The sequence below is a fragment of the Hypanus sabinus genome, chromosome 3 (assembly GCF_030144855.1).
Source record: "Hypanus sabinus isolate sHypSab1 chromosome 3, sHypSab1.hap1, whole genome shotgun sequence".
Lineage (NCBI taxonomy): Eukaryota > Metazoa > Chordata > Chondrichthyes > Myliobatiformes > Dasyatidae > Hypanus > Hypanus sabinus.
Genome location: NC_082708.1, coordinates 112939474 through 112963767, shown reverse-complemented (window position 1 = coordinate 112963767; position 24294 = coordinate 112939474). Strand labels below are relative to the sequence as shown.

The 24294-nt window shown below is 38.4% G+C and overlaps 1 protein-coding gene across 1 annotated transcript in view; it reads left to right on the top strand.

Annotated features, from left to right (window-relative positions):
* Positions 1–2489: 2489 nt before the first annotated feature.
* The window catches only part of LOC132390929 (follistatin-related protein 5-like), a 206406-nt gene continuing 184601 nt past the window's right edge, over positions 2490–24294 (top strand). Inside the window, exon 1 of the mRNA XM_059963464.1 lies at positions 2490–2610. The gene's annotated coding sequence lies outside the window, so the exon portion shown is untranslated. The remainder of the gene's footprint in view (positions 2611–24294) is intronic.

Sequence of the window (24294 nt, the reverse complement as noted above, 5' to 3'; positions counted from 1 at the left end):
CTAAAAAGAACAGAGGAATCTCAGAGCACATGCCCCTCGGGCTTTGCAAAAAACACAACAGTAGATTCAAAGATTAAGAAGACAAACTATTTATTTTGACAACCAATACTGTACGTAACTCTGAAGGTGAGAACACTTAAAATTATTAGTATGTACCTGACAATCTTTCAATGGGTGATAGCATCAAGTATAACCAGTATGCAGTTGCTTAAGATTTAATGTTATTATGAAGTATATGGGTCAGCACATCTCCAACACCTTAACAAACAAGACTGTGAATTTCCAGCATCTCCTCCTCTGAAACTGTTAATTATGGGGTGAAACCTGGTCCTTTGACTCTCTCTGGTATTTGGTATTTGAACTAAAGAGACAGATGGATGGATATAACTGCAGGATCTGGAGTGGTTTTCAGAAGAGAGTTCGCCTGATATAATTATTAGGATCTAGTGTAATGTGCTGGGCTGGTTGGTGGTGCAGTGGCATCAGCACTGGACTTCAAGGCAAATGGTGCTGAGTTCAAACCCCGCCAGGTCCCAACCTGGGCAGCAGCAGTAGCTGCGCAGAAGAAAGACCTGGCAATCTACTTCCATATCTTGTCATGAGGAGTAGGACTCGCCTGATATACTAAAGCTCTTATCTTCCATACTCACTAAGATCACTGAATTAGTTTGTGCATTGTTACCTTTACCCATACTGCTAACTTCCAACATCCACCATGCTTTCTAGCATGTTTCTTTTCTCTTCACAATACCAAGAAGAAAACACTTATTTTGAAAACTTACAACCTTCTCCATGAAATCCAGAAAAAATGTATTTGAAGCAGACTCAGCCAGTTAGCCTCTAAAGCAAGTGACCTATGGCTCTTCATGAAAACCCCAGACCCTTTGACTTCTGGAGACAAGGGCCCCTACTACTATTTGCATGGGAAATGTGAAGTAAAGTAAAATGAAATGGTCAAATTACAGAGTCACTGGTAAAGGCACTGCACATATTTTTAAGTTTCCTTAGTAACACTAACTTCCTGTACAATGCCATAATTGCATCTGTGGACTTTTTCACCTCTTCTTCAACATCCAACTCTATTTATAATAATCCCCTCTGCCTGTCTCAAGAGGCTGAATAGTTATATTTTAATCCTGTTTATCTCTTCACAGACTCAACCTGACCTGCTGAGTGTTTGCAACTTTTTCTGGTGGTATAAGGATAATGAACATATAGTTAGTTGCTTTTCCTTCGTCCCTATTTCAGAAAATACAACATTTTATCTTCCAGTAATTCCCACAAGCTGTTTTCCATAATTATGAAATTTCTGTCCAATTTTGAAATTGTCCTTGTGTGTATACTATGCCCCTAGTGGCCTAATCCGCTTCATGGATTTCTATTATTTACAAAAAGAAAGCCGTATGCACACTACAGAAAAAAATAAACTTAATTACTGGGCTTGATGAGCATCATGAGCTTGTGAAAAATCTATATAAATGCATACTTTTTATTTGGGTTGATGAATGTCACTTCAACAGTGACTAACTTAATCAAATCGAGAAAATATTAATATTATCTGCAGCATCAGTGATTTAAAAGTCTATTGATTTGCAAATTAGCGTTGAGAAACCAGTTAAGATAGCTTGAAGGAATCCATAGTTTATCCGTGTCTTGATCTACAACCAGGCATTTTCTGTAAATTCACTAGTTTCTTGAAAGCACCAGCTTTCAGGCATCCGTCCTGGTGACAGGCGGTATTTTGCAATCACACGTTTAATATCAACTTGAAAATATTGATTTCGGCTATTCGCTGCGTGTTTCAACTGAGAGTTGCAATTTTTGTTTAGGAAAAGCTGGACCTTCGCCACGATGACAGAATATGACTGTGTGTAAGAATTAACATTTTCGCAAAGTCACGCGATCTCTAATGCAATTCTTACAATTATACTGGACAGGAGCAAAGATTTGTATGTAACTTTTCAAGCCGCGGAGATGATGCTTTCTGATGAGACAGTTAATGCTTTTTGCTGTTTGCCACTGGGACAGGCCAATTAAAATAATAACCAAGCTTACCGGACGCGTGTTTTCTATCAAGTAAGAGCTACTTTTACGTGCAAGAGTATAAGCGGTCAGGGAAATCCCTTCCAGATGCGTCTGAGAACGCGGGAGCCCGTCGTCAAAGGGGCGGAGATGACTCCCGACAGCCGTGGCAGGCGGAGGTGAACTCTGAGGACGCTATTGGCCGGGCTGCTCCCGGTATGTAGATGAGGGGGCGGGCAGAAGCGTCGGGCGCGGGCAGCGGCGCTGGGAGCTGTTCATTCACTCAGTGCTGGTTGGGTTCAAGAGGCGCAGACAGAGACCGAGCGGAGCGCCTCTGCCTGCCCGGCTCCGTGCACGGTTAGAGTGCAGCAGCCAACTTCACACGGGAAATTCCTAAAACGGGATTATTGCAGCCCTTATATCAACTCACCACTTAACACATTCAGTGTTTTCCACTTGTTTTTTTTTATTTGGCAAATTTTGTTTGAGGTTTGAGGGACGGTTCAAGTGTCTTAACTCCGTTTATCTGGAAGTGTTTGGGCTAGAAGCAGAAACTGCATTGCTTCCCAACGCCGCCTAGGTCAAAAGGTAAGATATCTGATATATTGAGGTGATGGAGAACCACTGAAGGTGAAGTGTGTTTGTTCGTGAACTGCTACTATTGTTCGCGGTGTCTTTCAAGTACAGTAACCAGGCCTACAGATTTCTAAAGGGATGAAATAAGACATTGCTGAAAATAAACAACAGATCAAGAAGCATGTGTAAAAGAGACGACAGATTCGGACTGCGTAGGAGTTAAAATGAAAACGTACAGTTTCAAACTACTGGGAACAAAACCTGCAAGTACTATAGAAGGTACCGGCATACGATATTTAACATTTCATGCAACAGTGTCGTTGATCAGTTAGAAATCCAAGTTTGGCACGTAGTAAGTGACATTAATAAAGTTGCTAGATTAAACTGGACAATTGGCTCGGCGTCAGATATAGCAAGAACACACTTAGCAGGAGTCAAAGATTTGCCCGAAGCGAGCTCCAGAGTACGTTTACAAGACCGTTTTCAGATCCTGGGTTAATTACTGTTCGGCATACGAGATGTAAATTCTGGAAGATATTTCAAGACATTTAATGAGTTTTTACTCCTTGCATCCTGCAAAACGCCCCAGAGTCAATATTGTTATTGAAGCGTTTCAGTTTTGTAGAAGACTCGAGGCAATTCCTTTTTCGTCTGCCTTGATGGAGCTCTGTTACTAAAAATGCTCTAACTTGCTCGGCTTTGTAGACGGTTGCTGTATGTCGGCGCGAGGCAATGCTTGCCAGCTGCGGGGAACCTGGTGTGGATGAAGTTCAGCCTAAATTAACATGTGAATCAGTTGAAGTTTTTTTTTAATTGACTCAAGCTTTCGAGAGAATAGATTAAGACCTATAAAGTGTCAGACTCTTCAATCTCCTTTGATGTGCTTTACCAGAACTCCCGCGGCTAATCCCTCTGGCGGTTACTAACCTCGTTTAGAGGTGGTTCCCATCTTTTCCACACTTGCTTAAGTACTAGGCGAGCTTCCAAATTATTTTTCTTGAATTAGGTAACAATGAAAAAATTACACTTCAAGAGTTATTCACAATAATGTTAAAAACTGAGGTTGTGCCTTAGACAATTGTGCAATTGAATATGCTACATTTCTAATACGCAGTGTTAAAGGGGGTTTGCCTTTGGGAAAGAGGATAGTTACGAGACAAAATCGTACTGGATAATGATAGGTTTCTATCTGATGTGATTCAGTCCGAACATGTGCGCAAGGAATTTGATTTCGGGCTCATCTGACACTAGGTAATCGATTAGGAATCGGCGATCCCAAGTAACGACAGAATTGGCGTAGATTGGTAGCACATGATGCTTGGCAATGATGGATTTTGTGTGTGGGTGCGTGTGAGTGAGACTGCGATACATCCATCAATGTGCTTCAGAGGGAATATCAATGGACGGTGTAATCGCCTGTCTTATGTTTATATCCAGCCGACTGCCAAATTATAAAGTTAAACCAATCAGTTTGGAGATTTCAGGAGGCTGACTTTCTCGCATTCCCATTAAGCGACTGCCATGCGGTATGAATTGTTTGGCGTGTCACATTTTGTAGGCAGTTTCTGACCTTCCAAATAATTCTGGGGATTTTGTTACAATGCAGCTTTAAAACAACTAAATGTGAGAAGAGGCTATTGGTAAAAAGTCAGCAGCTCAGGCAGCCGCTTTTGGTGAGTGAAATAGTGACGATTTCAGTTTAATGCCCTTTCATCCCAGCTAAAAGCCGCTGGATGTAACAGGTTTTGAACGAGTAACAGAACTGAAGGCAAAGGCTGGGTGAAAGACGGGAGATTAATGACAGAAAGGGATAATGATGATACAAGGCAACTGAAGCAAACAGATGGATCCAAAGGAGGAGGAAGGATTAAAATCACTACCATCATCAGCACATGTGCAGAGAAGGGGCAGTGGTCAGTATCTGAAATGTGCTGAACTCAGAGTTAACGTAAGCAGCTTTCCATGCCTTGATTTTTTGTTAATTGAGTTTCATAGGAACAAGTCAGAAGGCTGATGAGAAGTCAAAAGAGGGAGAGGGCGGAAAATTAAGTGGCATTGATTGGATGGTCGCCCAAACAATCGATTTCTTCATTACAACAAACACTCAATCTACATATGATCCTCCCAGTGCGATGATGACAATGTCCTGAACAGTGAATCCAGTATATGGCAATTAAAATATATAATTTTAATTATTGATAGGGTAAATGCAGGCAGGCTTTTCCCACCGAGTTTTGGTGGGACTACGACTAGAGATCATCGGTTAATGGTGAAAGGTGAAAAGTTTAGGGAGAACATGAGAGGAATCTTCTTCACTCCAAGGGTGATGAGAGTGTAGAACGAGTTGCCAGTGGAAGTGGTGCATGTGAGCTTGATTTCAAAGTTTAAGAGAAGTTTGGATAGGTACATGGATGAGACAGGTATGAAGGGCTTTGGTCAATGAGAGTAAGTGGCTTAAATGGTTTGGCACTGACTGGATGGCCCGAAGGGCCTGTTTCTGTGCTTTACTTTTCTATGATTCTGTAACTCCAGTTTTAAGGAACAGAGAGCTGCCTCTCCTGTGTTTGCCACAGGAAGGAAAGTGAATGTGGGGAGCATTGGAAAAGTGGAACAGCATCTTTACAGAACGCTGGCAAGTGAGAAGTAGCGGTGTATCCCCTGTAAGTAATAATTGTATCAGTTGAAAATACAGATGTTTCCATAGATGGGTACAATGAGAGGAAACGTTCAGTAGAAATGGCAATTCCAATTCATTGAACCATAAAGAATTACAATAGGAAAACATATCCCTCTGCTCACTGTGTCATCAGAATCTATCTTCACACTAATCCTACATTCATCCCTTCTATTCTCCCTGCTTTTACTATGAATTCATTCTACTCAACTGGGGCAATTTATAATTCATATTAAGATATCAACCTGCAAATTTATGGAGTGTGGAATGAAACTAAAACAGCCAGAAGAAGTCCGTGTATGTCCAGGAAGAGCATACAAACTTTGCAGAGACAGCACCAGAAATCAGGATTACAACTGTGCTGCTGGAGCTGTGCAGTAACAGTGCTGCTAGCTATGCTAACGTGCTGCTCTCAATTCAATTCAGTTTTTGAGGTAGAGCAAGTACTTTTATACTTAACAGCTGTCACTCTGGTTCTGTTCTATACAAAACTCTTAAAGTTTAAAACAAATGAGAATATTTAACTAACAGAAAATAAACTGCACTAGCACTAGTCATTTACAGATTACTGATTATTAAAATATGGAATAAGAAAAATAATGTGGATATTTTATTGCACTGCAGAAATCTAAAGGGTATAATAGTTATTTTAGAACAGAATGAATGCTCATTATTCTATTGTTATTTTTACAAATTAATTTTTAAAATGCATAAAATAATTGAATTGTTTTGTATTCTCAGTCATAATAATAAGAAATAATGTTGCAAATGTTAAACATTGAAGCAAATGAGAAAAAGCTGGATATGGACAATAAGGTTTATCAAAATTGCTGATTTTTAAAAAATTTGATGCAGAAAACACATGTTCTTACTGGAGTTCTGAAGAATGGTGGGGGGGATCTCATTGAAACTTATGAAATATTAAAAGGTTTAGATGGAGTAGATGTGGAGAGGATGTCTCCCATAGTAGGGGAGGTGAGCGAGGAACAGAGGGCACAGCATAAAAATAAAGGGTCATCCATTTAGAACTGAGATGACGAGAAATTTCTTTAGGCAGAGGGTAGTGTATCTGTGGAATTCATTGCCACAGGCAGCTGTGCAGACCAAGTCATTGGGTATTTTTAAAGCTGAGGTTTATAGGTCCTTGATTGGTAAGGCATCAAAGGTCAGAGGAGAAGGGTGGAGATTGGGATTGAGAGGGATATTAAATCAGCCATGATGGAATGGTGGAGCAGACTCAATGGGCTGAATGGCCAAATTCTTTCCGCTGTCTTATGGTCTTTAAAAAAATGTTGATGTGCTCAATGATTTAGTCAATTCTTTTGACTTTGTGCTTTGTATTCACATCACTTTTGTTTTGCCACAAAACTTCACATCATCATGAAGTTACTGAGCTTGCCATACCAAATGAGTTGGAAGGATGAGTTTTATTGAAAAAATATATATTACTCATGTAACAGAAAGAAACAAAAAATCACTGCCCTGTACTCTGTGTAAACTTACTGACCCCAAAGAAGGGCTCTCGTAATCCACAGTTGATATAAGGGCTTCCCTGCATGATTAAAGTATTATAATGCCAGAAATAGAGGCTAAGGACATTATACATTAGAATCACTTTTGAGTATAGAGAGGAATTGGAATGGCAGGTTTATTGGTGTAAGAAGAACAGCCTAAGCCTGAACGTGGCAAAGACAAAGGAAATCACTGAGGACTTCATGGCTTCATGTCTGCAAATACATGGCTCCTTTGTAGAAAGAGTTAACTGCACCAAATTTCTGGGAGTTCATATCATGGATGACCTTACCTGCTCCCTTAATATCACTTCCCTGAACAAGAAGGCACAACAATGCTTTCACTTCCTAAGATGATCGAGGCAAGCAGGGTCCCCACTTCCCCCAATCTTAACTCTGTTTTACAGGAGCACAATTGAGAGTGTCCTGACAATTTGTATCTTCATTTGGTATGGGAGTAGTTGGGTATCAGACCAGAAGTTCCTACAAAGAACTGTGAGAACAACTGAGAGAATCATAGAGGTCTCCCTACCATCCATTGGGGGAATTTATCAGGAGTGCCATGAATGCAGGGCCCTTGGTATTATTAAGGATTCCTCCCATCCATCTGGCATCCTCTTTGACTTTCTATCATCAAGTGGGAGATTATGATGTATTAAAACAAGAACAGTCAGAATGAGAAACAGTTTCTTCCCTCAGGCCATTAGGCTTCTGAACTCCTGGTCACATCGCACTCGAAGTGTCTCTGGTTAATCTGTTCCTTAGCTTACAATATTTAATATTAATACACTTTAGTTTGATATTTATGTGTGAGTCATCTATAGATTTTTATCATAAGTTATCAGGTGTTATATGTACTACTGTCCTTTACACCCTGGTTCGGAGAAATGTTCTCTTGTTTCTATATACATTATATGGTTATATACATTGCATACATGTATATAGTTAAATGACAATGAACTTCACTTGACCTTTTATGTACAAAACAATGACATAATTTAGAACAATAGTGCATTATTCATGGTGTTATCATACTGGGAAAATACTATATTCCCAAATACTACTTTTGGGGATACATAATTGCAACATTAAAAAAAAACACACACACACACACACACACACACACACACACACACACACACACACACACATGAAAAAAAGGTATAGAAATAATGAAAACACTGACAGTAATAATCCATAGTTTCATTCAAAAATTGGTGATGTTATTATTTATGTTGCATATTCAATAGCATATTGTTCTGAAACTTACCATCACCACCTATTCAGAAATATAAAGTTGTTAAAGTACATGCCTAATGATGCTTATGAAAATACTTTCTGGCTTACTCTGTCCTGAAGTTATTTGTTGGTCAATAATAATGTAAATTCACAGAAAACTTCTGTTAAGTCAATTGAGATTGCATTTCAAAGATTAATGAGCAGCTCAGATGAAGCTAAATAGCTTAAATGATAACAATCAGAAAACATCAGTAAGTAGGAGCTATTGAAAGGATTACATGACATTGCAAGTGACATGCAAGAATTTTAAGTGAAACACTTTTCCTAATAACTACTTAATAAGAAATATGTGTAAATAACAGTATTTGATATAATCTTTGTAACTGATGTAGTTTCAGTAATACATGGACAACCTTGGGCTTCATGCCACCAGCTACTCGCTGGAGAATATTCCAACTTTCATACATTTGATACATGATATTTAACTAAAAGGGTTAATTATACTATCTTATTAAAATTTATTTAGAATATTGTAAACTGATAACAGGGACATTATCAAAAATAAATGTTAATGGCAAAATAGTCTTGAGTGGCTCAAGATTCAAGGTTCAAAGTACAATTATTATCAAAGTATGTATGGTGTATACAAGCCTGAAATTCATCTTCCCACTGACAGCCATCAAACAAAGGAAAACCATAGATTCCGTTCAAAGAAAAACATCAACCTCCACCCCTCCCCCCCCCCCACGGAAAAGAAAACAAATTGTGCGAATGGCAAAAAATAAAGATGATAAGCACAGAATATAAAATATCAATCACAAAAGTCATCAAAAGAGACTAGGTATATTCAGTTCAGCTCAATTCAGTTAAATATTTTCTCCAGTTTTAGCTAAATGTAGACAACTAAAAAATCACAAAATGCATTTGTAAATTAAGGGATATTTGATGTATTCTTCAGCAATGATACTGCAAAAACAGCACTACAAATTTGATATGAATAGTTCTGTGTTTTGGCAATAAACAGATATTAATTTAAGTTTTTTAACTATATCATTTTTTTCACTTGGATCCCTAACCTATTGCATTATTGATGTAAAATTGTATATTTAAAAAAGATTAAAGTACAGAGAGATTCAAAGTACATTTATTATCAAAGTAATAGATGAAGTTTTGCCTACAATCCAGAAATCTTAAACCCAATGCACGATGATTTGAAGATTAGAAAGGTTAACCTTAATAGGCAAAGATTCAGTAGTCAACAGTTGTGTGTGTGAAATCTCTAGGGATCTGTGAAAGCAGCAGTAACAAGATCAATTAACAGGACTACTAGAATGGTATTGATGTGAAGTGTGCAATCTCATGTGGCTGACCAACACATTGACAATTGCAGTGAATAGAACTGTTGTAATGCTACTTGAAAACTGCCAGCATATTTATTGTGGATGTCACTGAATACTTTGCACCATCAAACTGTATCTGAAAAGTGTATCTGCTATTAAGAAGATTATTCAATAAATAATGCTGGGTTAATGTTATTTATTTTTATAGAGACTTCTGGATTCTATAAACTGAAACTAATGTTGAATTTAGGCATTTCTATATTGGTATTTGAATTAATTTATATTAAATAATTTGGTTTCTGTTTTACAAGTAAGTATTAACTCATTTGTTTTCAATCAATTATTTGCCATTCAGGGTCTGGCTTTAAGAATCATTGAATATTTTTCCTGTACATCAGGTACACATGTTTACAGAGAATACAAGTGTGATTTGCAATAATCATTAGGCAGGCAGACAAAATGTTCCCATTACTAATGCAGAGCATTAACAGCTTTACCTAGCTCCTAGTCAGGCAGTGCTCAAGAGAATGTAATGATTAATCTAGGTGCAATGAGTGTTAAAATATTTAATCACCAAGTCTTGCTGTCTTTTGTTTGTGATTACAACCCTTGCTGCAGAACTAAGTAGACAATTCATAAATTACTTTTTAGTGACAAAACAAATTGGAAAAAGAAGAAAAATTGCACACTATGCCAGTTCACCATAATGCTGTTTTGTCCTCTGCAGTAGACTAGCAGTAGACATGGTCACCAGAAAGTAGACAGATGCATTATAATGAAAAGCAGATTTGGGATTATATTCAATGACTTATTTTCCATGATTTTTTGCAAGAATTCTTATCAACCCTGATGCACAATGTTCCTTTATGAACACCTGCATAGACTTTATCCTAAACACGAAGAAGTCCGCAGATGCTGCAAATCCAAAGCAACGCTCGCAAAGTGCTGAAGAAACTCAGCAGATCAGGCAGTACCCATGGAAGTGAATAAACAACGTTTCCTGACTGAGAAGGAAGGGGGAAGATGCCAGAATGAAAAGATGGGAGGGAGGAAAGGCTAGGTGGAAAGTGATAGGTAAAGCCCGGTGGGTGGGAAAGGTAAAAGACTGGAAAAGAAAGAAAGAGTAATGTGGACCATAAGGGAAAGGAGAAAAGGAGGGGACCCAGGGGAAGTGATATACAGGTGAGAAGAGGTAAAAAGGTGAGAGTGGAGAATAGAGGAAGCAGGAGCAGGTAAAGTTTTTATGCCAGAAGGAGAAGTTACTGTTCATGCCATTTGCTTGGAGGCTACCCAGCTGTTCCTCCTTCACCCTGAGGGTGGCTTTATTTTGGTACAAGAGGAGGCCATGGACTGACATGTCGAAGTGGGAATGGGAATTGAAATTAAAATGTTTGGCCACTGGGAAATTCCACTTTTGGTGAATGGAGTGTCGGCTCGATGAGGCTGTCTCCCAATTTACAGCTTTCTCTATCTGCAAGCAGAAGTCTTTAGGACTCTACACAATGAAAAACAGCGTATAGTCCAAAGACTTTTGCTTGCTGCCAAATTTTCTGCAGTAATGCATAAAATATTGGATTGCACAGACTTGTGAACAGATGCAAACAAAATGGAAATAGTCTGTAATCTTAGGAGTCCAGCTTCTATTGCTTGTCATAAGCAAACTTCACTGTTTCAGAATGACTCCTTGGCAGAAGCCAAAAGTCACACAAGTGTGGGGGGAGGGGGCTTGGGTTTGCCGTTCTTGTGGGTTTTTAGTTTTTTATGTGAAGAGGGGGTTTTGGGAGGAGTCTTTTTTCTTGTTGCGATTTGTTGTCTTTTTGGTTTGGGGAGTGGGGTTTAGTGGGGTTGATGATTGTGTGCTGTGTTTATTTTTGTGCTGGGGATTGGGGTTGCTCTTCCCTTTTAACAGACCTCCATGGTTTTTTTTTGTTTTGTGGCTATCTGGAGAAGACAGAGTTGTAAACTACATACATACTTTGATAATAAGTGAACGGTTGGACTTTTTTTTTGACCCTTTGAATTACTTGGTCTTGATGGTTAGTCAGGTTATGGTTGTGTGTCTCTCAACAAAAGTTCCACCCTAAAAAAGGTGCAACAAGTCTGTAAGATTTAGTGGTTGGACAAGCAGAGATTTAATTCAGTGTATAGTAATGTAAACATCTTTTTTTCAGTGTGCTTATTCAGTATTATTTCAATCCCTTATTGCAATCCTTTTTTCCATCTTCTGCAGATCTGAGGGTATGAATACTGGAGCTGCTTTCCTGTTGCCTTAATGTTTATTCTTACTATATAATGCCAGAGAGGGAACTATCAGCTGATCTTAACTGTTTTCATCTAACAAGCAGAAATGCATACTTAGGTTGCAGTGGGAATTGAGGCTGATTTATCAAAAGCTAAATTTCAATGCAGTCTAGTCAGATGTATACCTGGAAATTGGATTGCTTAGCAGTGTTTCTTTCAGCAATTTAACCTCGATAATGTTGTAGTTATGATCATTTCTCAGTGAAATCATACCAATCAAGAAACTCAACCAGCCTGCATCCTAGAGATGTGGACACATTTGGCTGGCTGAGAGAGCATTGGGGACAGTATTGGTGTTGGGATATTCAGGAAGAGATGTGAGGTACTGCCAGGAAGGAGAACAGGAGACACTACTGGTATTGAGAGGGGTTTTGTCTTGACTGTACTCTTTTCCTAGAAGATGCCTGGCTTGCTGAGTTCCTCCACCATTTTGTGTATGTTGCTCAGATTTCCAGCATCTGCAGATTTTCTCTTGTTTGTGACAGAATACTCTATGCTTTTAAACCAATAGAGTATTTAAAGCACTGACTCAGCATTTTTATTTTGTGCCATGGCCAATGAAAGCAAGCAATCTAATTGCCTTTCCCACCACACTCTCTATCCCACTGCCATTTTCAGAAATCAGTCAACTTGTATCCTTCAGTGTCATGCTTTACTGTGTCAGCTGTAAGATTGGAGTTCAATTCCCACCACTGTCTGAAAGGAATTTGTAAATTCTCCCTTGACCACACTGGTTTCCTCCCACATTCCAAATGATGTATGGGTTAGAGTTGGAGTATTTAGGCATGATATGTTGCCACTTATGCCAAGAATAATCTTCATTGATTTGATTTGACAGAAACAATGTTTTTAACCATATGTTTTAATGCATTTATGACAAATAAAGCTAATTCTGAATTAAAGTTAATGCTGTTCATTGACTTTAGTTTGGCATTCACTACTGTGACCCCCTCCAAGCTGATCGGCAAACTTCACCAGCTTGGTATCAGCTTATCCCTCTACAATTGGACCTTGGACTTTCTGACTAATAGACCCCAATCAGTTAAATTAGATAACCTCTCCTCCTCCACTCTCATCCTGAACACTGGCGTGCCTCAAGGCTGTGTGCTGAGCCCTCTTTTGTATTCCCTTTTCACCTATAATTGTGTTCCTGTACATGGTTCTAACTCCATAATCAAGTTTGCAGACGACAGCATGGTGGTTGGCCTGATCAGAGGGGATGACGAGATGGCCTACAGGGACAAGGTCCAGCACCTGGCCTCGTGGTGTGCCGACAACAACCTTAACTAACCCTAATCCTTAAGGTCCTTCAATTCATCAATGTTTGAGCCATATACTGTGTCATATATCCTACCCTTGTCTAACCTCCAAAAATGCATCACCTCACACTTGTCAGAATTAAATGCCATTTGCCATTGCTCTGCCTAACTCTCAGCTGACATATATGATGCTGAATTGATATTAAATTGCTATTAGTTTACTTCAAATAAATCTACAGTGAAATAAATGAAACAATAAATGTAAGTAAAGTTAACTTTAAACAGAAGTTTCATGTACAGTGTGGAGCGTGAGCAAGCCAGCAGCTTACTCCAACCCATTAACTGTTTCCTCTTCTACTGACGCACCATGCCCTGTTTATGTTTACAATCCTTTTTCTGTAATGCCTTTGCAATTGCCATAGCTAAAATCAGCTGGCCCAACATGATCAATGGACTTCTGTCCTTCTGCCCTTTGTTCACACAAGTCGGCACACTTTCCACAGGCAAAATATCTTTATTTAAGATTTGTTTATTTTCCCCACAGTATGTGGACACCATTATGCCTTCGGCTTTCATCTTGGTCTTGTTCTGTGATTTACTGCTCTTATCTTCCCAATCACATACAATTTTCAACTTTCTTTCATCAGTGCATTAGGTTTTGTCTCTGACCAGTAAACATCTGTTGATTACTTTAATCTTGAAATATACTCATGACATAATTAGGATCAATAAAGACAAAGAATCATAGAAGTTGAACTAAATTAAGTATAAAACAAAATTACAGAGCGCTGCAGATACAACTATTAAGTGCTATTCACTATTTCACCATATCACTGACATTCCCTTTGTTTCACCCATGTCCTTCCCTATCTTTTCTGTTACTTGGACTAACATACTTCCTCCTTTTCCAGTTTTGATGAAGGGCCTTCAAACTGAGATGTTAACTGTTTCCTCATTCCACATGTGCTGTTTCACTAGTTGAGTTCTTCCAACATTTCTGTTTTTGTTTCAGACTCCAGCATCTGCAGTCTTATTTGTTTTCCATGGATATATCTATTTCAAGTAAGACATCTCAGCAGTCTGATATCAGAAGCTGTGTTAGTATTTGAGACCCATCAGAACGGAGGCGAGATCTGCAAGGTGCAGCTATTCCAGATCTCCTTGTGGGTTTCTATCACCCTATGGGCAAACCTACTGCATTTTTTTCTCTCTACAAGTATTTTTTAAATTTTCTCATCCATTTGCTAGTCACTGTCAGGACCTACATCTATTGTCCATTCCTAATAGGCCACTGTAAGTGGTGGGGAACTGCATAACCATGACTGCCTTCCTTCTTAAAACATTGCAACGTTTGTGCAGTATTACTAGTATTCACACCAAGTAATTCTAAAGAATAGCCATATATTGTCAAATCTGGATTTGGGGTGATGTGGGAGCTTGCAGATGGTATTGGTGTATCAATCCTTTTCAAAGTGGCAGAGGTCACCATGTAGAAAGTGCTATTCATGACTTGCTGCCAATCCTTTGCTGTAGATGACACAAATGGTTCAATCTTGGCTGTCAATGGATCATTGATGGCCAAGATTGAATTTCAAGGGTAATAGATGAGGGGGCAATCAAATGGGCTGCTTTATCCTGGATGGTGTTGTATATCTTGTGTGCACATTTTTTGCAATATTTTCAGGTTAGACATTTTTTACAACAATATTTACCTATGTTTCCATATTTAAAAGAATCTGATTTGTTTGATACCATTTTGAAACTGAATCCCTTAGTGAAAGGTTCCATTAACAGAATTTATAATTTACTTTTGTTACAAAAAGAGAACCTATCACTTAATCACAACCTATCACAATCTTAAACAAGATTGGGAGAGAGAACTTAACATGACCTTTGTTAATGAAGATTGGCTTCGAGTTTTGAAAAACGTAAATTCTTCTGTATGTGCCAACCATTGTTTAATTCAATTTAAAATTGTTCACTGTTATTATTTAACAAAGGAGAGACTATCTAAAATATTTTGTAGTATAGACAACTATTGCGATAGATGTAAAACTGAAGTAGCTACTTTGTCACATATGTTCTAGTCATGTTCTTCATTAAAATTGTTTTGAAAATCTTTATTTTCTACAATTTCTAAAGCTCTGAAAATTAATTTACAATGTAATAGATTGACTGTTTGGAACAGTTTCACATCATATTCAGGGTATCTCATCTTCAGATCAACATGTAATTGCATTTGTTACACTACTGGCAAGAAGAGTTATTTTATTAAAATGGAAAGATATTTCTCCCCCTACATTAATTGAATGGTTTTCTCAAGTGATGTTATGTCTTAGTTTGGAAAAATTTAGAAGTAGAACTTCTGATCCTCAATTTGATTTTGAGAGAAGATGGAGTTTTTTTGCCAAATATTATCATTTAATTTGAATTAAATTAATTTGAGTTATATGGTTTCCTTCCAATTTTATTTTTTTTTATAAATATGAAATTGCGGTTGATGACTTTTTTATATTTAGATGACGGTCAAACGTATTGCTCCGGGGGGTTGATTCCTAATGGGTTTTTTTCTTTTTTTTTGTAGTTAGTGGGTTTTTTCCCCTAGTTAGATGGGGTTCTTCCCTTTCTTTTTCCTATATATAAATAAATAAAAAGATCCTTAAAAATTAAAAAATGTATATCTTGTGTGATTTCACAGCTGTGCTCATTCAGATGAATGGAATATGTTTCACCAAACTACTGACAAGACCTGTAGGTGGTGAAGAGACTTTGTGAAGTCAGGAAATCAATTACTCAAAACAGCCATAAATCCTATTCTATGCAGTCTATGGTCAATAATGGCACCAGGAAGTTAATAGTGAAATTCTTAACTATAGTAACATAGCTGCAAATAAAGAGGAGGTAGACAGAGTATTATTGGAGATTGTTGTTGTTTGGTGCACATGTGGAGATAAAGATTATGACTGAATTACTGCTTGTGGACAAGGACAGTCTAATCACTTTAGGGATTACAAATGGAACTGAAATGACCTGTGAACATCTCTATCTACAAGAGTTGAATAGGTTAACCACTGTCACCACAACTTTCTTTCTATGTCACACAATGTCTGGACTTGAAAATATATTGATATCCCTTGAGTATCCCTTGAATTGTTGAGTAAATCAGGGAACTAATAGTGCTTACAGTACTCCACAGAGGAATGCAGTTGTTCAAGGAGGCAGTCAGAGAATACCATTGTGCCTAATAAAGTCAGAGACATGGAGAACTATTCTTTGTTAACTGGGGGGGGGGGGGGGGAATTCAGCTGTTTATGGCTGGGCTTGTCTAAACCCTGGTCACACCAGCCCTATCAGCAAGTTACATGCACAAAGCCCAAGGTGGCTTAATTTTGAGGACTACTTAGTGAGAAAATGAGACACAAGTACCCACTTGGGAGAAATATAAATTTAGACTTGCCATGTCAGTAGGTGGTGAGGAAGGCTGTAGTGGTGAGGTTGGACACAAGGACAGGAGTTCAGTGGTGAAAACATTGTTGTTGAAGTCAGAGGTGGAAAGATTTAAAGTGTGAGGTTTTTCAGAAGTGAGGAAGATGGAGGTGAGGAGCTCAACAGCAAGAGGTCAGATGGGTAGACAACAGTGGTAAGGAAGTTGGAGATAAGGAGATCAGTTGTGGGTGTGTCACTAGCAAGAGTTGTGTTGATGACAGAATTGATTGACTTTCAACTTTAAATTTTGCTTTCTTCTCCACTACTGCTGAATATCTTCAGCACGTTCTATATTTTCCTTTGGTCTTCAAGCATTTTGGTTTTGATTTTGTAGCCCTTGCATTGTTGTGAATTTTCCAATGGATTTCAGCACTGCAATTATGTTGAGTTACCTTGGCCTATAATGCTATTGATGCTGCAGATAATTTTGAGGTCCTGTAGAACTTTTTGCCCTTAACATGGTTGCCAATCTATCAGCCAAACATATATCAACAGAAGAAACTTCAACAAGGTTGTTAATTTAGAGCAATGAGATTTCATGGACCAAGAAAAAATGATTCACATAATATCAGATAATGTTATCAAACATTTTGCCCTTCTTCATAAAACTAGCATGATTTCATGATGGTTCACTTTAACCTAGTTTTATACTGTATTTTAAAGTGATGTTTAAATATAGTTCATAGTTGTAATACACAAGTAACTGATTAAAAGAAAATTACATTGATAAGTGACCGACTTCATCGTCTGGTGTTTCTTTTTTCTGTAATTGTAACTGTAGCATAATGGAAATTAAATCCAAAGTAACTTAAGAATGAGACGTAATTTTATTTTGTTCCACTTCCCATATGAATTGATGCATCAATGTCTAGTCTACTGTTAATCAAAATGGCTAAACCATTGTAGAAGTAATGTTACATTTTTTTTCTCAAACAAGGTGCCACTTAATGGTATGGAGTAACAGGACAAAGTCAAGCACATGTAATTCAGTGCACATTTCAATATTTTGCTATCAATATAAATTCTTGTCACCACATTTATAATAGAAACTGTGTAAACTTTGCATGTTGCAATTCTGTGCAGTAAAATATTGACTACCTATATAAATTATTGTCACCACTATTATAACTGAAACTCTGCCTTAACTTGCCGTGTTAAAACTCTGTTTTTCCTTTCTCATTTCTACGTATTTACCTAGTTTCTGAGGAAGTGATCAAGTTGATGATTGGGTGTAGTGCAGTGAATGTTGTCTACCTGGAACTTGGTAAAGCATTTTGTTTGGCCTCTCATGGTTAGCATAATTATTATGTGAGTTTTTAAGTTGGATATAAAATTAGTTTGGCCAAGGAAGACAAAATAATGATGGAGGAGTCTTTTTCTGATTAGAGGACTGTGGCCATTGGGATTTGGGAACAATGCTGGGACTTCTTTTATATTTGATATATGTAAAAGATTTGGATGAAAATGGAGATGGACCAATTAGTAAGTTAATGTTGTTAAATAACAACAGGAAAGAGATCAGTGGGAAATTTGGGCAGAGGAATGCCAGATGGTTTTTAATCCAGAAAAGAGTGAGGAGTTGCATTTTTGGTGGTCAAAAGCAAGAGGGAAGTATACAGTGAATGGTGGGGCTTTTGAGAGCATTGATGTATAGAGGAATCTTGGAGTGTAAACCCATTGTTTACTGAAAGTAGCAACACGTGGATGGGGTTTTGAAGAAGGGCTACAGTATTGATATCTTCAAAAGTTGAAGGCATTGAATACAAAGTCGAAGAGCAATGTTGCAGCTGTATAAATCTGTGGTTAGGCCACATTTGGAATATTGTGTGTGGTTCTGGTTGCCACACAATATGAAAGGTAAGAAGGTTTTGAGGCGCACCAGGATTTTGCCTGGATTGAAGTCAGGCAACAAAGAAGAGGCTGAGCAACCTTGGATTTTTTTTGGGAGAGGTGGAGATTTCAGGAGAGACTTGATGGACTTGTATAAAAGTATGAGATGTATAGATTGGGTAGATCGTAAAAGTCTTTTTATGTGCTGGGAATATAGAATCCTAAAGGACATAGGTTTAAGTAAGAAGAGGAAATTTTAAAGATGGTCAAGGTGAGTTTTGTTTTAACATAGAGTGGCAGGTGCCTTGAATATAGAAGTAATTGAAGCATATATGACAGGAACATTTAGAGGCATTTAGACAGACACATGAACAGCAAAGGAATAGAAGGATAGTGATAGTTAGATAGGATTAGTTAGACTAGCATTGTGGTTGGTGCAGACATGGTGGACTAAAGGAACTGTTTCTGCACTGTAGTCCTATACTCCCATGTTCTCTGTACCCTTTGAACCCTTCCTCTCCCAATGCTCCTTCAACTTTTCAACTTTTTTTTTGCTCAACCAAAATTCTCCTTCAGGTCATCTCTCATCCTTTCTCTCAATTCTTCTCTATCTACTGATTTTTCAAATTATTCTCTCCCCTTTTATTTTTAGCCCTCTGCTCATTACCATCTCATTTTCCCACTGAACCACCTCACTCTCGTGGGCTCTTTCTTTACACTATCTTCCAGACACTTCTCCTCTTCCCACCGATTTCCCATCTCCCCTCACTCTTTGTTGCTCATCACTTCTATCATCCTTCCTCCCTTCCAATTTGTTTCTTTTTCACAGAGGTTTTGTTGGCTTTTAAGGCTCACTAAATTAGAGTTGAGTTTACCTTGCCAGATCAGTAATCAAAAAATTATGCAGAACTTTAATAAAATGTAGATATGACAACATAGGAAGTCAAAAACAATAGACAGGAAGTGTACATGATGTGTAGTCCTACAAACTTTTTTATGCCATGGACTCCTATCATTATCCAAGGAGTCCGTTAGCACTTGGAAAGCTGCTTTAAGTAGTTCATCCACAGTAAGGCAACCAATGTTCAACTAATGACTCATTGTTGCAAGGTTCTATTCTGCTCAAAACTCAAAGCAAGCAGCCAGAAACAGTCAGGCCTCTTACCAATCATTCCTAAAGACCATTCTTCACTTGCTTTGTCATCAACAAAAAGGTGTGGAAAATAGCTGTGGGAGAGAGGCCTGGGTGTAAATTAAGACCCAAAGAGTCGTGTGTGGGGTGGGGGGAGAAGTTTGGTGGATTGTTATAATTATTTTTAGTTTCAATATTTTTTGTTGATATTGTCTATCTTAAAAGTTAAGAAAATGCACCTCAATTAGTGTACCTCTTGTATTATAAGAGGCATTGTCTGTGTGAGGAGTGGCGCACCACACAGTCTTCTGTTCCGTGCCTTGTAAGGCATGAAAATGCCCGACGTTGGCCTCTCAGGCCTGAGTCAACATCATCACCATCATCACCATCATATCACATGACTTTTACTTCATAATTGCTTATTAGAAGTTCCTTATGTCTTGCTGTTATTTGAAGATTGTTATTTATAAACTTTTGTCACGTAGTACAGTTTGTAATCCCGAAGTTATCTTTTGATTAAATAATTGAGTGACTGGAAGATCTGGAACATTGGGTACACCACAGAGGTAGATTTCACTTCTGAGAAACAAGCATATTGTTTCTCAGTAAAAACAAATTACAAGGTTGAGTGCATATTTTCCTTTCATTTGAATAAGAACTGTGGCCAGGTAACAGCACAATTGAACTCTGCCTAGCACTGATGCCGTATGCTTCTTTTTCCAACATTATCCAATTGAAACAATTTATTTTTCCTTCAGTGAAACCCAGTCATGACCATTTCTGATTTTTTTCACCTTATTTGTAAAATACAACACAGTACTTCTTGTGCCTTGTGATGGTGCCCCTGAGGTGATGTCAGTCCCTGCTTGAGGAATATTGCAGAGAACCTAGACCTCTCTGCCCTGGAGAGACCTGTATTGGACTCAACAGGAACATACGACTTCACTGCCATAACAGCAGGTGGGGAAGCCTGACCCATAAAGGAAATTAGCACCTACATCCTTGGACTTCCCCAGTGCATTGAGCACCACCATCAGATCCTCACTAAGCAGCACTGCTGCAGTCTCGAAGCTGCAAACCCCCATATCTTTGACCTAAATTGCCTGTACCATTATGATATCATACAGTTTGCTACACTTTGCAGTCTGCACAATTCAATCATTATCCTTGCTTCCCCAAAATGTGTGCTGCTTCTTACCTTCACAGTCACCAATGCAGAATGTAGACCTCCAGGACAGCTTCCCCTTGCCAATTACCAAAGCACAATACTGATCCTTCTCCCAAGAACTGTAGGTCACAAATACAGAATGCCCACCTTCCCTTCCACTGATCACCAAAACTTACAGCTAGTTCCCTCTTAAGCCCTTCATCCTTCTACTAATGCTCAGTGCTGAGTGCTTGTCCTTCCCCACTGAACGACAATGCTCAGTGAAAGACCTCCCTTCTTCTTGTCACTGCTCAACTCTCACATTCCCAAATGCAACATTGGGATTGGTTTATTATTGTCACATGCACCATGAATCAGAGAAAAGGTCTGGTTTTGTGTGCCACTCAGACAGATTGTGTCATACATAATTATATCAAAGTAGCAGAAAGAAATTGGAATGCCAAAGACAGTGTTACAATTGGAAGAAGCCCAGTGCAGGTAGACAAAGTCCAAGGGTTATAATGAGGTAGATTTTGAGATCAAGATTTCATTCTCTACTATTTGAGAGGCCCCCGCAAGAGTCTGATAACAGTGGGATAGGAACTATGCTGAGTTTGGTGGGTTCATACTGTTACGTTTTTGTCTTCAGCCTGATGGGAGAGCGGTGAAGAGAGAATGAAAATGGTCTGTAGTTATGTTGACTGCTATCCCAAGGCAGCATGAACTGTAGGCAGAGTTCATGTGTTCACAACTCTCAGCAATTTCTTGTGGTCTTCATCAGTGGCCGTATCAAGCTGGGATGCATTTGAATAGGATGCTTTCTATACCGCATCCATAAAAGATGGTAAGAGTTGTCAAGAATATGCAAAATACTGGTCTCCCAATATAACAGCACATGCTCCTCCATAGTCTGCACTCTGACACAGCACCAACAGCTGGGCTTCAATCACAACTCAATTTCCATATGAGGCAGATTGAAAGAATTGTTGCCCACTACATCATTCCAGTAGGAAGTACTAATATTTCTACATTTCAGTGTGATTTTAGTTATAGTAGAGCACAAAAGACTGCTTGTGCTTTAAGTCTCAAATAAAAATAGAAAATGCTGGAAAGAAATCAGCAGGTGATGCTGCCTGATGTGCTGAGACTTTTTTTAAGTGTTTCTTTTGCTTTATTTCTTGCAGTAGTGGAGAATTAGTGGCAAAAGTATAATGTGATGATCACCATTTAAAAAAAACATTAGAGCTAAAATACTTGGCTTGCAAAACAATTATGTTGATATTACTGCAAATAGTATTAAATGTAATTAAAAACTTCTTTTGTGCTTTTATTATGACTCACTACAGAAGTGCATTGTAGGGTATTGTACTGAGTCTCTCGCAGCAGTTTGCCATTGTCAGGCGTAGATTCAGCAATGTAGCTCCAGATGTGCCAATCATTGGCAATCTTCCAGGTATCTTGGCAAGGCTCCATTACAGGAAGATGTACACAGTGTTGAAGGAACATAAGTGAGATGGTAAATCAACAGATACTGAAAAAAAAACAAGTAGATGTGTTTCATTCCCAGGCACATGGAAATGTAATGGCAACGTCTTTGGTTTGAAAACTGATGAACCAAGAAGGGCTACTGGTGTACTCACTAACAAGGGAGAGAGAGATCGCTCCTGCCACAGTGAGAGGGGAGGCCAACAGCTCACTGTTTCAGTGCTACAATCTGCCATGTCACTTGTCCAAATTCCTTCCCCTCGAGGACCCACAGCCTCTCAGTCACCTTCAGGAGGGGGAAAGAAATCACGCGAGTGCAGAGGCCTTCTTCTGACAGCAGTGTACACTGCCTGTCTGCTGTCATGATATTTTACTCTCCTGTGATGCTTCAGTTGGCAACAACGGTGATATTGAAATGCCAGGCTGCTCGGCGAGTTATGAGAGTAGGAACCCACCACCTGTAAGAAACGTAGTTTGAGTGCAGCTGTAGATTACCGACTCTGACAGAACCCCTGCCATCTTGAGACATCTCTTAAAAGCCTCTAATGTGTTTCCCTCTACTACTATACCAGGCTGTGCATTCCAGGTCCAGGTATCCACCACTCTTTGAGTAAAATACTTGCTCCTCACATCCCCTTTAAACCTACCCACTTTCACCTTCAATGCATGCCCTCTGCTATTAGACATTTGAGGTTTATTTTTATAGTTCAGGCGTTCAGTTAAGATCCTGATGCACAATGAATTTGCTGAAAATACAAATCATTCTTCTACTAATGCTCCTCTCCTTCCAAAGACCATTTAATACTTCCACAGTATGATATTTCCTTGTAATAGAATCTCTACTACGTACCAATAATGGCTGACAGTTTCTGTTGGAGTTCATTGTTGGTAACATACAGTAGATTTCTCCTGTATCTGAAGGGTATGTCATTTGCTATGCTCCAGATGGACAAGCAGACAGCAGTATCTGACTTCAAACTGTTTCAAAGCTTATCAGACATGCCCTTTCTTCAAATGCAAATCCTCTCACCATTGTCAAGCACTGCGGCATCAAACAACTCTTTAAACTTTTTCTATTTAATGACTTAAAAACTATCTTTTCCTTTCACTTGTAATGTTCAATTGTTTGTTATAGAATGTGTTTTATTTTTGCAATTAATTCTACAACGGTGGAAGCATTGGGAAAAATAAAATATCCATATTGTCTCTTTTCCTTTTGATCATTGATCGTGGTCTGTTTATTTGCATTAATTTTCTAGTTAACCTGAAGACTTGTTTTAAAGTATATTTATTTTGTAATATTTATTTACATTCAGTTATTGAAATCCTTGTATATTCTATAATTAGAAACTGTGCAAAGGACTTTGACAGCAGTGAGCTATCAAAAGGCCTTCAGGGAAATCCAAAGGCAGGGTGTTAGGATTGGCCACTTGATTTCTTAAAACTGCTCCTGCAGTGCAGCAGGGAGACCTCAAACATACTTGGATTTGTAGGGAATACTGTAGAAAATGAGACTGAGATAGACTGATTTGAACCTGAGTTAGCTCAATGTTTTCATTCACACTCAAAATTTGCATACAAAGCATCCTCAATTTGATTTTGCTGTGTCCATCATATTAAAATTATGGTATTTGTTTTGTAATCAAATTTGCTGTATTATTTTCAACTTTAATTGATATTCTTATTCATTTTATTTCATTTTTATCACAATTGTGAGTTCCCTTTATTTATCACACTTCGGACAGTGGCTTCAATTTTGTTGTCCTTGAGTTTTAAATTCCAGCATTGGTCAAACCATAAAAGGCAGGATATTATTCAACAGAAAACTCACACTTGAAATTATTTCTAATCTGTCAGAATAGAAGAAGATGTAATTCTTTGGAACTGGATCCTCAATTTTATGATCATAAAACCTCAATCAATGAGGATAGACAGCAATATCTCTCACAACTATTCTAAACATTGGTGCTCCACAAGAATTGCATCTCCAGCCCCTCACTCTACTTATTACTGCGTGGCCAGATTCTGCTTCATCTCTATCCAATGTAGTGAGTCATAACTCGACTAACTCAGAGAACAGAAAAAAAGATGAAAGGGATATTAGTAACACAGGTTCATGTGCTCCTGTCTACACCAATGATACCTTGCCTGAGAGAATTGAGAACTTCGTTCCTGGAAGTGATGATCCAACCACGTAGATGCCATAACCAAGCTAGCTCACCAATGCCTCAGTTTCTTTAGGATGCTAAAGAAATTTGGCTTGTCTCCAATGACCCTTACCAACTTTTATCA